The sequence below is a fragment of the Anabas testudineus genome, chromosome 24 (genome assembly GCF_900324465.2).
Source record: "Anabas testudineus chromosome 24, fAnaTes1.2, whole genome shotgun sequence".
In the NCBI taxonomy this organism is placed as follows: Eukaryota; Metazoa; Chordata; class Actinopteri; order Anabantiformes; family Anabantidae; genus Anabas; species Anabas testudineus.
The window spans coordinates 5,600,253-5,616,236 of NC_046632.1; positions in this window are offsets into that span (position 1 = coordinate 5,600,253).

The following is a 15,984-nucleotide window of genomic DNA, read 5'->3' on the forward strand; positions in this document are numbered from 1 at the left end:
TTCCACTTCAATCTCCCAAAAAGGTAGAGATTTTTTGATATCTTTTTTTTTTTTCATGTCTAATGTGATAGACGGGTAAACTTTTCTAGAATGTAGTGGGTTTAGGGGCTGGCATGGTGGTGGTGAAGTAGGCAGCAATTAGTGTGGTGCTAATGAACTCCCTCTCATTATCAGTGAATCAACAGGCCCGTGCTAATTACGGTTAGCAGGACAGACTCCTCTCTCCCACTGCGTCGGGCTTCAAGGTCCCTCCGGAGCTGCAACACACCGGATGGTCTGCCAGCAGCCACAGGTGCAAAGCACTCACTGCCAATGTTAAAAACAGAACATAACACATGCATACAGGCACCAATACTCTCCCTGTCATGTTGTGGTCATCCCATGCAGATGGCCCCGCCATACAGCCTTTTCTTTTTTCATATTTGTTAGGAATTAAAGTGCTGTTAGCCCTTTATCATCCAATGGTAAGCAAACAAGAGACACAAACTTGCTTTCACCTGTTCTTTTTAACTGTGTTTCTTATTCTTTAATATTATAATTTATCATAATAATATTATTAAAACTTGCTCATTATTACCATAATTTTAAAATCATAATGGATTAAATGACCAAGTGTTATAAATCCCTATATATACCTATTGACAAACTCACAGACCATAACCACCCAACTCGCTATACAGTAGTTTTACAGAGAATTTTAGCATCTTTCAGCTTTTTGTTTTCATTTTATTGCCCACGGCTTTAATGTTTTGGTTCACTCTCGCCATACACAGTGGGCATTCAGCAGCTGCAGAGCCAGATATTTCCTTCAGTAGATGGGGAATAGCAACTGATATGAGGAGAATAAGACATATATCTTTAGGGTGGCCAGAAACATGTCTTGAAATGGATGTTACCGCTGCTTCGTGTCTGCTGAATATGACAGTTGATCACTAGCACGTTCAAAATCACATCAATAAGATCACAATACATCATCATGCTATTGAGCTTTTAATTTTCGCCAAGCAACCAAAACATGAATTAATGTGTTTGGTTCAACCTTCAAGAAACCACAAAAGGGGCTAAGATAATCCAGCTAAACTAGTTTCTTGCTGGTAGACATCCTTATAGTGACATTGCCATGACCAAAATGACCAAAATTAGACCCACGTTGCGATACATCCTTCAGGCTGTACCATCCTGCTCTCAACTGCGTACCTTTAAACTGGCATATTATGACAAAATCTGTCATCTATCCTACAACAACCTTCTTACATTTCCTTGCTCTGAAAACAAGTGTTTTACAATAGACACAGCAAGATCCATTAATCATATGCCACTTGTAAGCCAGCAGTGGCCCTCGCCTATCAAACACTCTACTTACTGAAAAGCACAAGTTCTAACTCCATTGATAAAGGGACTAAATGCTTCTCAGTGAGTCACTGAGGCGAGCAAACACTGAAAAGATTCTTGGTGTCAGCCCACAGCATGAGCCATAAGATAGGACCTGGGCATGTAAAATAGACCCCCTCCCTTTCCATCCATAACTTAAGCAGAGATCAGTGGCTAACACTCTTAATCCCAAGGGGGTGCTTTCTGAGCTGTAATTTAAAAATAGCGTTTTAATAACACACCACTGCTACAGTACATTAATCTCAGAATTAATTATCTACCCCACCCCCAGCTTAAAAGAGGCTCTTTGCTGCATTTCTTGTGTTTTAGTTCTATTTATTCCATGAGTGAGCGGATAAAGAGATGCATGTGGAGTGTCGAGTGCAGTAATTATGTAGTTGCAAGTATATTACCAGTATGTATATGAAAACAAGCGCATGAATTAGAGCTTTCACTGTGTCATCAGCGTAAATGGTCAGCAAGGTGAGATGTTGTTAAGCAGCGCACACAGTGTAACTCAAACATAAATGAGAAACAACTCAATTAAGGCATGCATCACATAAAAATGTGAACGTCATCGAAAATTATTGCAGCAAACAGCTGCAGTATGGAGAATAACTTAATGTTCGTTTACATTTTTATGCAAGAAAATGTTTTTAATCAAACGTCACTTCTAGCAACAGAGAATCAATTCCAAAGAGAAATTAAAGTGCACAACATGACTGGAAGCCAGGCCTAAAGGCACTGCAAATATTCAAAAACAATATTAAACTGCGATAAATAAAATATGAACCTTCCTCGGCAATATAGCATTCAAGCGTCAGGGGATGTGGGCACTTAATGCAAGTTAATGAAACACAAGAATCACGTTTAAAGCCACAGCAATCACCAAGTCTTTGTCGAAAGGTGACGACTGGGCTGCTGAGCCCTCTGGCAGAAGTTGCAAACTGACAAGAGATCAAGTTGAACACTGACAGTGATTATTAGTATAAGAGTAGTGGATGCTAATAAAAAAGAATCCTACTTGTTCTCTTCCCCTTTTCCTTCCTCTTTCCCTGACTGACTGACCTCTATTGTCATAGCTCCGCAGCTGACAGTGATCTCCACACATACATCACTTTGTATGTTCTCAGCTGACTAGTGGTGACGTGCGTGAACTCTGCATGAGGCAGGTGCCCTCGGGTCTGTGTATCACAGATAACCTTTACAAGGAGGTGTAGTTCACGCCTCCCAGCCCCCGCGCCTTCCTGCTATCATATCAAAGGATCGGGATGTGGTTAAATTCAGACTGGAGAGACAGTCAGTGCTTGGCATGCATGATTGATGTTGAGTTTGTAACATTAGGTATCATAAGGTGTAATATAGGCGATAACATGAAGTGTAAGATTGGATTTGACCGCGTTGAGGGAAATAGGAAACAGTTTGACAGCTCTTGGTGTTTTATAGTTTCCTGCTGGTCTTTTCTGCTCAGGATATCTGACCATAGCTATAAAAGCAAAGACTTAATTTGTGTTATGCAATGCTTTAACTCAGACCTCCTCCGTATCTGGATGCTGTACTTTTTGTCTGACTGTGTGTTTCATCGTCTCTGCCCTCACATAAATCCTCCACACACATAGAGAATCCTTTACAGACCTTCATGTTTCAATTAAGGTTTGATTGAGTTGTGAAATATACACGTCTTGGAACGAAACCATGACAAAATGACATACATTTTTGTTGTTTGTGACATGACTCTACTCAGATTTCTGTGTCTCCTACATGACATCCTATTAATTTTGTTTATATCGAGGCAGGTGGTTGTCAGTAAAAGTCATTTCGTCAATCAATTTTTTTTGGACTGACTATTTTTCAAATGAAAAAATAAGTTGCTAATTTTGTCAGTGCTCTTTCTAGACACTGCAGGTTTAATTGCTAATTGTTAACTGGGAATGAATGCATTTGCATATTAATTAGTTAGCCCATTTGCATTTTTAATTTGCTGCCTTCAAAGCGGGTGAGATAAAAGGTCGCACAATTCTGAATAATTTAAATAATTTATGCTCCATTGGTGAAAAGAAGCTGAACAGAAGTGTTCTGCGGATATTAACCCCTGAGAGCTTTTACCGAATAAAGCACTCCAAAAATTGTTTTAACAAATCTAATTAAACGGAAAAAGGTCTGAACACACAACCACCCAGAGCACTAGGAGCTAGAGTGTGTCCTCGGGAACCAAAAACGCTCAGGAGAGAGTGATGGAGGGTGTATGGATATGGAGGACGAGACTTCCAGCCCTCCATCCGGATATGAAGGCCTCTCGTAGTCTTTTCATCATTCAGATTGATCAAATACCCCTACAGGAATGCTGATGGAGTCAGTGCTTGGTAATAGTAATTCTCTCTGAAGTTAAGCTGCTCTTTGCGACGTGTCGTATTCCACAAGCAATCAAAGAGATGCATGTACTGTGCTGGGCCCTTGAAAGTTAGCCGAGACTAATTTCAACTGTGCATCCAAGTTGTCATTTTAATGAATGGACATTAGTAGCACATGTACATTCATCAGATCATCACATGGAGCTAACAACAAATAGACAATATTTATAGCCATGTGTTCCTCATTTTAACTTTCTTCTTTTTAGCGGAGTACTCGGATGTCCATTTAAAAAAAAAAAAAAAAAAAAAAACTTCTTTCCACTTTTGGGTGCAAGGAGCTGATATTTTCGCTCCCTCTTCTTCAACCAGGTCCCGACTGTATTGTGAGACTGTCTCCTCTCCTTTGTCCCAGTGATCTTAATTACAGGCCCTGGGCCCTGAGCAGAGAAGCCCATTTAAATCAGAACACATCCAGCTTCCATTATGGGCTTGGCATTTGGTCTTTGTGCCCATGCTCTTAAATTACATGCTGCCAATCCTAGTGGGCACAGGCAAGATGAGGAGCGGAGGATGGGTGAGAGATGAGGTGAAAGGGGGATGAGAGAAAGGAGAGAGGGGGCTGAGAGTAACAGCGGTGGGGGCCACAGGCTGCACTTGTCGAAAGAAAGCCCCCCCTCCCTTCTTCTGCCCTCTTTATCACCAGATAACTTATGTAAAGTAGCAGATGAAACCCATTACCATTCATGTCGCCCTGATTGTCAGAATAAGCTTGCATTCCTTTGAAAAGTGATTGACCGCCTGAAAGGGTACAAATTAGGGGCCTGTTCGTCTTTTCTTCTCCGGTCGTGGGGTTTATTTGCGGCAGATTCACCCAGGCCCAAAATTAAGTGAACTCAGGCAGGGATGAATGGGAGAGTTCTGATTGAATAATTGATTTCCTTTGTGTGGCCTGTGTTTAAGAGGGATAACTAGACATCCTTTGGAGTGTAATGATTGTAATTACTGCGATGACTGGTCATGTCAAATATGACACAGGAAAGGACTGTTATTAACCTTTATTCTCCACATAGAAAAAAACTAACCCAATATCCTCTTGTCTCTTCCATCTGCATATGGGTTTCACCTCTGGTGGAGGCATGGCTGCCGTAGGTTGAATGCATGGATGAACTCATTCCCTGTCTTCTACTCCTGGCCCATGAAAGGTAGATGGGTAATTGACTGTGCAGTCGGAGTCACTGGTGTGTCAATGACTCACACGGCTAGTGAGCCTTGGGGTAACTCTCACAGTACAACGTATTATGGTCCCAGAACTTAAGTGTAAAAGATAGGAGTTATAGCCGTGTTCATGATATCTGTCAGATTCCCATATGTCTTGACCTCTCAAGCAGTGAAGCCCGAATTGTGGTTTAATGCACTTGACACATTTGAGGGCCCCCGTGAAACAGACATTCATCACACAGTGATCAGACACAGTCTGCTGAAGTTACTGGACATGTGGTCCATGTGAATCAGAGACAGAGGCACTGAAATACTGTGCTGTCATGTCCAAATAGTGAGGTCTAAAGTCCCAGTTTTAAAGCTATATATGCAGACCTAACTGGTGATAGCAGCTCCTATAACCTAAGCTCTGACCCAAACACCAATGCTGTATTTGTGCTCTCTGCAGTTCAACGTTGTATATACTGATATATTTTGGCCACCACAGGCAGAGGAATAAGATGTAAACACCACACAGGCACGTTATCAACCTATTAATATGATATGTTTAATGCAAACAGTTGACTTATTTCCACATTCAGCAGACATGGAACAGTATTAGCATTCAGATGGAGTCAGCTGAAGATGTTCGTGGTAACCTGACAACACTCAGTAGAGCAGAGGAGGACTGCAGAGTTGGGTGATTGTTCTCTGTGGGTTCATCAGCACAAACGACCTCTTTCACATTACAAATAGTAATTTGAACCACTGTTAATATGAAAATATTGATTAGTGACTCTTCAAATGGAGCGAGCCCACTAGCAGAGTAGAGTTAAAGGGGAAACGCACTGAAAAATACTGTTTACACTGTTGTTTCAATATAATCTAGTTAAGTTTTGATTGGTAAATATAATCAGGGCTCTTCTTAAGATGAAGCAAGAGAATCAAAATTAAAGCCTTGCTGATGATGATCCTGGAGATGCTCTATAGGCAGTGAATAACTGAACAAACTGCAAGGCCAATGTGTGGTCCCCATGGTGATTTCACTGAGATATGTAGACATTTCATGATTCATAGCTATAAGGCCTACGGTCAAATACAACTTATTTGTGTGTAAAATTTCAAAAGTTTCGAGTCTTGAGACATTAGAGTCTCTAGCGCCAAAACCTGTTACCACAAACCCCAGGCCTCAGTGTCCTTCTGTTGAACCTCTGGAGTCGGTGCTGCCAGCCTTTCCAGCTGTAGAGACAACTGCAAAAACTTCATTTGCAACTTCATTTGAAGCCTTTAATTAGGTACCACAAGCACTACAGGAAAGTGTGACCAGTGAGCACCAGACAGATGGCACCAGGGAAACAGCAATACGTTCTCCACATGACCGAAGTGAGGCATGTCACATCTGTGTCTGCCGCACACAGTTCAAATTAATAAACTGAAAACATGACTTTTTTAACACAAAGTAGGGACGGCAACGAGTTCTTGTCTATCAATCCGATGAACTGTGTCTCAAGCAGGCTTTACTTGGACTGTCTCAAGTGACTCTCATTGTGGCCTCAGCGTGTCTGATTTTTAAAGAAGTGCAGGTTAAGGATGTGCATGTGACCTGCATTTCAAGAAGGGAGAGAGTGTAAGCGAGGTGAACCTGAAGGCCCAGGGTCACACACTGAAAAGTTCAACGCATTGCAAAGCCAGAAGACATCAAACCAGTGCAGAATCTCATTTTTTTTGTCTTTTCAGTGCTCCTTCATTTCCATTTTGGCCATTGTTAGTAATACCAATTGATGCATCATGCAGGATTTTCTGCATACAAAGGTTGTCCACAGATAGAAGTATGGCTGTTTAATGGGACACAAATAAGAAACATGCCAAATTAAGATGCATGTTGGCACTTTCAATTAGCATTTGATCATTGTGCCTGAACAGAGCCACTAGCACTGTAACTACATTTGTGTTCATTCTGAGTTGTTTCCAGGTCTTCAGGTATTTAATGAAGGAACACTTACTTTTGAAAACAGCTGTCTGTAGCCTACTGCTTATTTTGCAAAACCAGCTCACACGGTTTGTGCTTCCTTAAAAATTAGTCAATATGGTAATAAGAAAACTGCCACTAAATGTAATTTGAACTTTGCATATCTTTATTTGTATTGAAGAGGATGATCTCAAACATGACAATTGATGAAAGAAAGGTTTAAAGAGAACATTTGACTGGGAGATGTAAATGAATAAATAGTGAGAAGAGAAAGTTAGATTTTTTTCCCCATGAGTCCGTAAATTAGGACACAAATGTAGTCTGGAGTTTGTTACGACTGTGCCATCCTGCTATTTGTGTTGCTTAATGACTTTCTAATTTCTCATCAGTGGGTAGCTAGCCTCCACAGCAGGCAGACAGGGAGCAGTGGCAGGGTGCCATCCAAGAACAGGTGCTCTTCCATGTTGTGCTTATGGTGTCCGTAGGCCTCAATTACTTTCTTTAGGTGGCTCTTAAATTGGGAGCATTTGAGTGGGTTTAGTATTTCGCTTTTAGCTTAACTTTTTCTACTTACACACTTGAATGCTTTACTTTAATACCGGCTCATTTGCAGCTGCTGCTAACTGACCAGGCTTGTTTTTAACATGTTCCATATAACGGAGTGAGCTGTTTGCAGAGAGCAAGAGAGAGCAGGAAAGGAATAGGCTACTTTTATCTGACAATGAATTTCATACTTTGACACTTGACTTTGAACCAGTATCAGACCTGATCTTCATTCTACTGGGAGGCATTATATATATTTGTTGCTTTCACAAGGTACAATTACTTTGCTGGGCTTGTGATTAAAAATGGTAATCTGAGCTAGTTACAGGTGACAACATCACCTCATGTTGGTGGGTGTTTTACTGTACGAGCTGCGAAAGAGTATAGCTCTGAATTTTAAGTAGGTTGTTATTATTACATGGTGGTGTTAAGTTTAAATGGGGAAAAAAAAAATCTACATGTGTGTTTGTGTTTTGTGCCAGGATTTCTCACCACGTAATTGGACATAACTAGTCACAAGTGACAGTGATTGACACTTGTCAGACAAAACGAAGTGAGTTTGTCCTTTAGAAGAAGACAGTTAAGGTATTATAATTAGTACGTATTGTGTCAATTGTAATGTAAATCTGGACATGAGGCCAAAGTGTTACCTTAAAAAGTATTTTGTAACGTTTAAAAGATATTTCTTAATGCAGTAGTGAATGAATGCACTATAGTATCTTATGTAATATGTATAGAATGTGGTTTTCTGGCTTTTTCTAATTGTACTGTGCTGTAGATAATTAGGAGTATTTTTAAAGCTTTATTTACAAAGGGGGTGATAGTTAGTTTTTTTTCCCATTAGGTGACGACACCCCCCACCATCTCTGCTCCAATCAGTCCCTGACCAGCTCAAATATTGCAACACATTAACAGAACACTCAAAATGCTTACATTTAAATTTGCTCACAAAACATGACGATGGCTTGTAACTTTGCACATTTTCAAACTTTATGTTTCAGAAGAATAGATAATAAGCATGAGAAAGCAAGTAAAAAAATACAAACAGGTTAATGGAACAGCATGTAACACAAACCTACTGGTCCCTTTACAAAGTTATAAAGGATTAACATTTGACACTTTCAGGCTTGTACTTATTACTGCATTACTGTTAGTTTATTTACTTATACAAGTAAATAAACATTTATATGCCCCATATGAGATCTTCATTGTTTGTATTAACTTTCAGAATTTTCTTAATGCTTTTCTTCAGGAATCAAAAGTAATTTACAGCATCCCAATTAGATTTTCAGGAAAGTCACATGCAGACAAAAAATCCTGACAGTTGGAAGTTTTTTTTTTTTGTTTTTTTTGTTATGGATGGTGCCTACAAGAAAGAACTGACACAGAAACCCATCCCAGTAACCACGCTGGTCAGATCACTCAGAGCAACATAACAGTACACATCTCCAAGGCCTCCTCTGATCTCACCCGGGAAGGAGACAACACTTTCAAATCAATACCCTGTCATCCTACAATGTGGCATCTTCCCCTTTGAAGGTACTGTAGCATTGTTGCAGTTGCTCAGATGTGAAACTCTAGCTTTTATCATCCGGTTTTGGGCAAGTAGGAGAGGAGTGGGAGATGAAGGAAGTGATTTCTTTTTAACTTGGACCCACCAAAGTGGAAAGAAACAGCGTGTTGACAGGTGTGTGAAAGGAGCACTGCTGGGTCAACTGGGGAACTTCAGAGACCAGTTTAAAAGGCTTCATAAAGTCTCTCAGAAGGGAAGAAGTAATGGACTTGCAGGCAGCACAACAGCTATCAACACTTATGTACAAATCAGAAGCTAGTTTCTGTGGATGCCTGCACATGCTTTTACCATTGATTACTGTTCATTCAGATTCAGCCACATACTGTAAAATTTACTAGCGTGCACTGGTGCGAGTCTTCACCAAATAGTCTTAAGACAGAAGCCAGAGAGATTTGTTCCTTGTCCTGAATTACCAGCCAGCTGGAAACTACACGTCCCATTCCACAGCAGGAGGATCACTCCTCCCATTAGCTTTGGCACAGTGCCGACTACGAATCTGAGATCCATGGTCGTCAGGAGGCCCAGTTGGGACGAGACCCTCTGTCACTCATGGCGACACATGTCATAAACTCATTGTCTTGCCATCAATCCGGGGACCTAACCACCTCCACAGCAGATGGAGACCCAGCAGGAAAACAAGGGGCCATGCCCGGAGCCCCTGCCCCACACAGAGAGCATGCAGGGGGAGTAAGAGGGGCCACAACTTGAAGAGAACCCCATATTCTACACCAGACCTCCTGTGAATACACCTCTGGATGAAGTCCTAATGTTATCTATGATTAATAGAGACAAATGTACAGGTGAGCATGGGATTACTGCTGTGTAATAAAGTAAGTTTCCATTTGATGCAGACATGTAGTCCACGCCACAACAATGTAAAAGTTTCACATCACAGACAGTCTCTCCTTCATGTCAGTAACTACTTTGCATCACACCTGCAACTATCAGTAAATATGTAACAGTCAAAGACTCCAGTGATCATAAACATCTCTCTAAAATTTTGGAGTGGAATTAGTGATCAGCATGGTCTACAAGGGATAAAGATGTCTTGCCTCGCCTGAATGGGGATATGTAATAATATTCATACAGAGACCACCTACTGGGGTCGCAGGAAAAACTGTTCCTTAGCAACAACATACACGCTTGTACAAGCTACATCTTGGGAAATTTTGACTGGATTGGGATGCAAACAACAGAAAAGCTTTAACTAGGCCATGTAATGAGTCTGCTCCCTATGGCTGAGTATCTGGGTGTGTCATCCCCCCACCCCCCCACCCCCCACCCAACATACTGCAGATGAACAAAACACAATGAATTTCAGCAAAGTGTTACCTTACCTCAAAGCTTGCATGCTAAGCATGCTCAACTTTTTTGTTTAAATACATGTAGTTAAAATTTAAGTTATTATTACTTTTAATTCTTCAAAGGTCACCAATTGGTCAGCCCTACTATCTAATTCCTGTTCTCCCTCCAGCACTCAGAAACCAGTTCACATTTTCAGCTGATGAGAAAGCTCTAATAGCTCAGGTGCATTAAAGAAGTCTTAGGCCCATTTAATGTAATTGATTGCTAAGTCTTGATCATGACTGTGTGCGGCAAACCTTACGTTTGGTAGAGAAAAAACTAATCACATAGTCAATTCAAAACTCAATTCAAAACCAAACTGTCTTTAAGGAAAGTGTAACAGAATGCTACACTTTCCTGCAATGGTGCAGTGTATTATGCAAAACTATAGTACAGACACTTTGATGTATGAGGTCCGTCTTGGAGCCAGTGCTATAGTCTGTGCATTAAATGTTGCTAGATTACGCAGATCTTAAGCATATTTCTTACCCCCCCCACACACACACACACACACACACACACACACCCTACACCCAAAAAAGCCTAAAAACAAATGCTGTTCATAAATGAGTAATGTTTGTTTCTCCCTGTCATTAATTACGCTTACTCAAAGACAGCAGATGACTTGAAAGCCTCTCTCTACAAGGAGCTCACAGAAGTCAACTGACAAAACATTATCTCCTCGGTACAGATTTCAGGAAAATTACCACAATAAAATAAATAAATAGACTGTATACACATGTTTTTAAGCACAATGTGATCGATCATCCTCACCAATGCATCATAAGATTATTAATCACCACCTCACTGCTGTTATCTCGTCACCAAATCAACATGTTATAATAAAAATTGTAAGAATGTTCTTTCTTTAAAGATCCAGCTATCCATACAGACAAAATAAAGATGCTCCTTTTACTCTAATCCACATCAGGGTCTAGTCAGGCGACTAGTCTTTGAATAGTGTGTCTGTAGTGTCTACCCTTTGCCACGGTAGAGAGAAAAGGCCAGCAGAAAGGCTTCATTGCCCTCTTGTGGTGAAAAATTATTCAAATAATTTCACTGTATCATTCCCCCCTTGAAATAAGTCTCCTGTCTTTATCTGTGTGAGGATGTCTGTCTTAATGGATGGAACAGGGTAAGAAAGAGCAAGTGTGTGAAGATAGAGGGAATTTAGGAGAGGTTGCTATGATCTGTGCTGCACGGGATAAGTTGAAGTTTGGTGAGTTTTACAGTAGTAGCAGGCCAGTGCAGAGGCAGGTCAGACAGCTGAACATTGGACTGATCCTGACGGTGAAGGAAGACGCCATGAGATATAGCCACAACATATATTTAGAATTTGTAATAGTAGTTAGTAACACAAAGTACTGGTTCTCAATATGACTGTGTTTAACTGTAACAACACAGAAAGGCAGCAGCATAATATTTATACAATCTATTGATTGAATCTATTGAATATTTCTCAAGTGGATTGGAGAATTATTCTTATCCACTTACTTGATCATAATTAAATATGAAGCTACAGCCAACAGCTGGTTTGCTTTGCTTAGCTTAGCATGAGACTGACAACAGGAGAAAAAGCTAGTCAGACTCTGTCCAAAAAATATTTTTTAAAAACATACAAAAAGTATAAAAATGTTACACTGGTGGGTTGTGGGGTTATGTGATGGAGATTTTCTTGGCTGGAACAGTAACCTCCTGGAGCCTTGTTGTCATTGTGAAGATGCCAGGCTTCCTGCGGAGACTCCAGGCCAAAATAGCTCAGTACATAACCCACATATTATGTGTGATTATGTGCTTTTTTGTACAGATTAAACAAATTAGATCTAATAAGATAGCTGCTTGCTGGTTGTTGCTTTAGATCACATAAAGAAGTGAGTAGTATCAATGTTCTCATCTCACTCTGGGCAAGAAAGCAAATATTTCCCAAAACAGCGAACTAGTCCTTTAAAATGACAACGCTAATTTAAGACATTTTGACATAGGACAATAGTAGATTTTGTTACCAGCAAAGCATGTAATGATTTGGCAAACCTCATCAGCTTTCAACTTCTTGGCTGGTATCTCAGATGGAGGCCAGCCGTTTCTCTTTGTGCCTGGTCGGCCAGCTCTGACAGGTGGTGTGTGACAAGGTGGTACTGTGGCAGAGATTTGGCGGCTCACTGCAGGCTTCAGTTTTGGACTGAAAACGCTTCTGCATTCACCAAAGCCTCTCTCTAAGGTTTTCCCTCTTCCCATATGTAGCAGATATGGTCATCCCCTCTTCATATATCTTACAGCTCTGGCTCTGTCTGTAGACTACAATAGAAAAGAAATGAAATAGGAGTTATGATTTGAATAAAAAATTACACAAAACATAGTAGAATCAGTGAAGGAAACAAGGTAAGAGGTCAGTTCTATTTTTTGTTATGGCCTTTCTGCGTCCAGGAAAAAGCTGCACATTAACATGGGCCAGAAAAACGTGCACATTTCTCTGCAGAATTCCCACCAGGAGTGTGATTTTAAACTGCACCAGGCTGACCCTGATAGACTGATCGAAAGCAGAAAGCACTACAGTAGCTGAAAATAAAATATTAATTTGTTGTTCCTTCCAGTCTTACTTAAACTCGGCCTCTCGTTTACTCTGTTCTGTGTGCTCACCATTTCAGATGCCGTTTTTCTGTAGCTTGCTTGCAGCACAATTGAAACAGAACAATATAACAACAGACATCACGGCATTGTACAGACTGGGCTCTCTACATGAATAATAGTTTCATACCAACAAAGACAAGTGGGAAAACATTTTTATGGCAGGTAAAGATACTTTACATTACATCACCATTTGGATGGACACTTGTATTTTCATCATATCTAAAGTACAAAACCGGCATTAGTATAAAATTGAAACAGGTCTGTTATGTATTTAATGCAAAAAGTTAACAATTATAAAAAAATGAGGTGCCCAAAACTGGCCACTGTGTTGATCACATTTTCACAAGCTGATAACTGTATCATTAGGTCATATTAAGCACACCTAATGTACTGATCTTCAAATTGCCAAATAACTAATAATGAATTTCAGTCAAAATCTGTCAGAATAAAAAAAAGACAGATAAGAACAACAGAGAGCACTCGATAAGAGAGTTCAGATGCAACAATGAAGTAAAAGTTATTTAAAACATACAAGAGTCTATGAAACAGTAAAGATCAAAACAGCAGGTTTATGAAACAGCATATTTGAAATTTTGAAATTTCATTACAATTGCCATAAATCTAAGCCAAAACAAGCATATGATCTACTTTGAATAGCAGCATTTGAACAGAGAAATATGAGCGCCAGTCACAGATGATCCGCTTATTAAACAATCTGAACAGGCTTCAGGCTACATTTTCAATTAATAATGTTGTGGACACACATTATACAACTGCCATTCAAAAATTCATGTCAGGTGGAAAACAGCCAATTTAAAACCAGAAGGCCATTCCATTATGCAACACATAATAAAGCTGACTTAAGTAGCTTAATTATTTAAGAAAATGATTTCAAAATATAAATAAACGTAAAGTCACACAATGTAAAACACATTTAACTTTCTTTGTCTTTGTATTTATTTCAACATTTAGTTTAGTTTAAAACCTATAGCGAAGAGTAAAGAAATTCAAGAAATTTCACAGGGTTTTATTTTATCCATTAAGAAAATAATGCAATTCAACAAAAGCAACTCTTCGCTCCTTTTTCACAAAAGAATCACAGCGCAGATATTAAGATATAAGAAGAAAATGTTACAGTTTTATCGAGAAAACTGAGCTAAACTGTACTAATTTAATCCACGATTACAGCACAGTAGCTGAATCTTAATTGTCAACACCTGACCTGAATGATTATGCTTAAACTGTGAGTATTTCATGGCTTAGTGACTTTGTACCCTAGTCAATCTCCTCTTTTATGATGGCTAAAGTGGATGGAGATGCGTTAAATTAGGTGTTTTGCCGCTTGTACAGTTGTTCACAACCTGTGTTAGAGGAAGCTTCAAGAATGCAGCAACCGTTTTCAAAGCCCTACATCAAACAATACAAAAGAGTATTCACTTTCAGAGAACTGCTGTTTCCTAACTAGTTAGACAAAACTTACATTAACTTAAGTTGCTTTCCACAATAACAACACGTAGACCTGGAGAAAATGGTCACTGCAGGAAGTGCCTAGTGTTTATGTAGTCTTAAATCTTTGGTCAAACATCATCTAAAATTGGGGAAAGTATAGAGAAACAAGTCAAGTGTACTTGTATGTATGTTTTAGAAGGATTAAACAAACAAAATGTCTATTGAAACACAGAACATTTAAACTCATGTTATGTTAGATTTATTGAGAATAAGAAAATGGGACATGTTTTGAGTGTAATGACACATGTTAAACACAGGCCTGAGGATCAGTCCTGCAATAAAAAGTAAAATAAGGGGGGACAAATTGATACACTGATACAAAAAACACAAATTGACACACTGTCAATTGAGACTCCTGACGCAGCATTTATCTATGTCCTTCGACACTTTGATGTCAAGAAGATGCAGATTTTCAGGAATGCACTTCGATGCCATTTCTCTAGACCAGGATGTATCCAATCCTGGTCCACAAAGGCCAAATAGTCCTGCTTATTTTCCTACTATCCTTTCTTCAACCCACTGCTGATTACATGAGTTAAGTGTGTTCAGCCAATCAGATGCTGTAAGTGCAGGGATGGGTGGTTGAAAAAACAAGCAGAATCCCTTGTGGACATGGGTTGACAGATCACCTTAATTCCATTAAATCACTTTAGATGACAGGGACGAATACTTCTTTGATGGCCTCGGGACAGCAGCACTCCTTCTGGAGTGACTCCAAACTCCGAAAACTCTGCAAAAAAAACATAAAGGACATTTCCAAATATGGATTTATGTCTCCAAAGTAAAGCTATGATCCTTTCACATATTGTCTACCACTTACCTACCACAATATTACCACTAGTGATAGTCGCTGGTCTCAGCTGCTCTAAACAACAGAGGCAGTCAAATGATTATGCACGGCAAAATTTGAAACATGCAAACACAAAGAAAATTACAATCTAACTTTTCCCATCTTACCCACTTTTAGCTCATTGTTATGGTTTTAAAAGCACGCCACAGTACTGTTTTGGTTACCATCGCTCTCGTCAGTGTTGATTTTGGCCACAGCAGGCAGCTGTTTTCAAAAAGTCTCTGTGTAATACCTGTACGTGCCCGATGCCAACTTGTGACTGGCTGGGATACACAGTGGAGCATTCAACGGCTTTCTTTCAGGACATGTGGCGAGAAAGACACAGCATAAACAGCATGACTTCAATATAGTGTCGGTGTTTCACTATTTCTGTTGGATAATATGTAACTATTGACAGATCAGTGTATTAGGATTGTGTGGCTTGTTTCTGTTGCCCCCAAGTGGCCAGAATTTCATCATTGCAGATTTAAGTGAGGTCTGTGGCCGTAGAGTTAATGGTATACAGCAAATACCTACTGTTTGGATTAATTAATGAATTACACTTATGTTATTTCTATTAATAGTGTATGCAACATATCCCAACATGTATTATTTTGTAAGCAACTCAATCTCCCCTGTTGTTTCTTTTAGCCAAAGAGAGGTTATTATT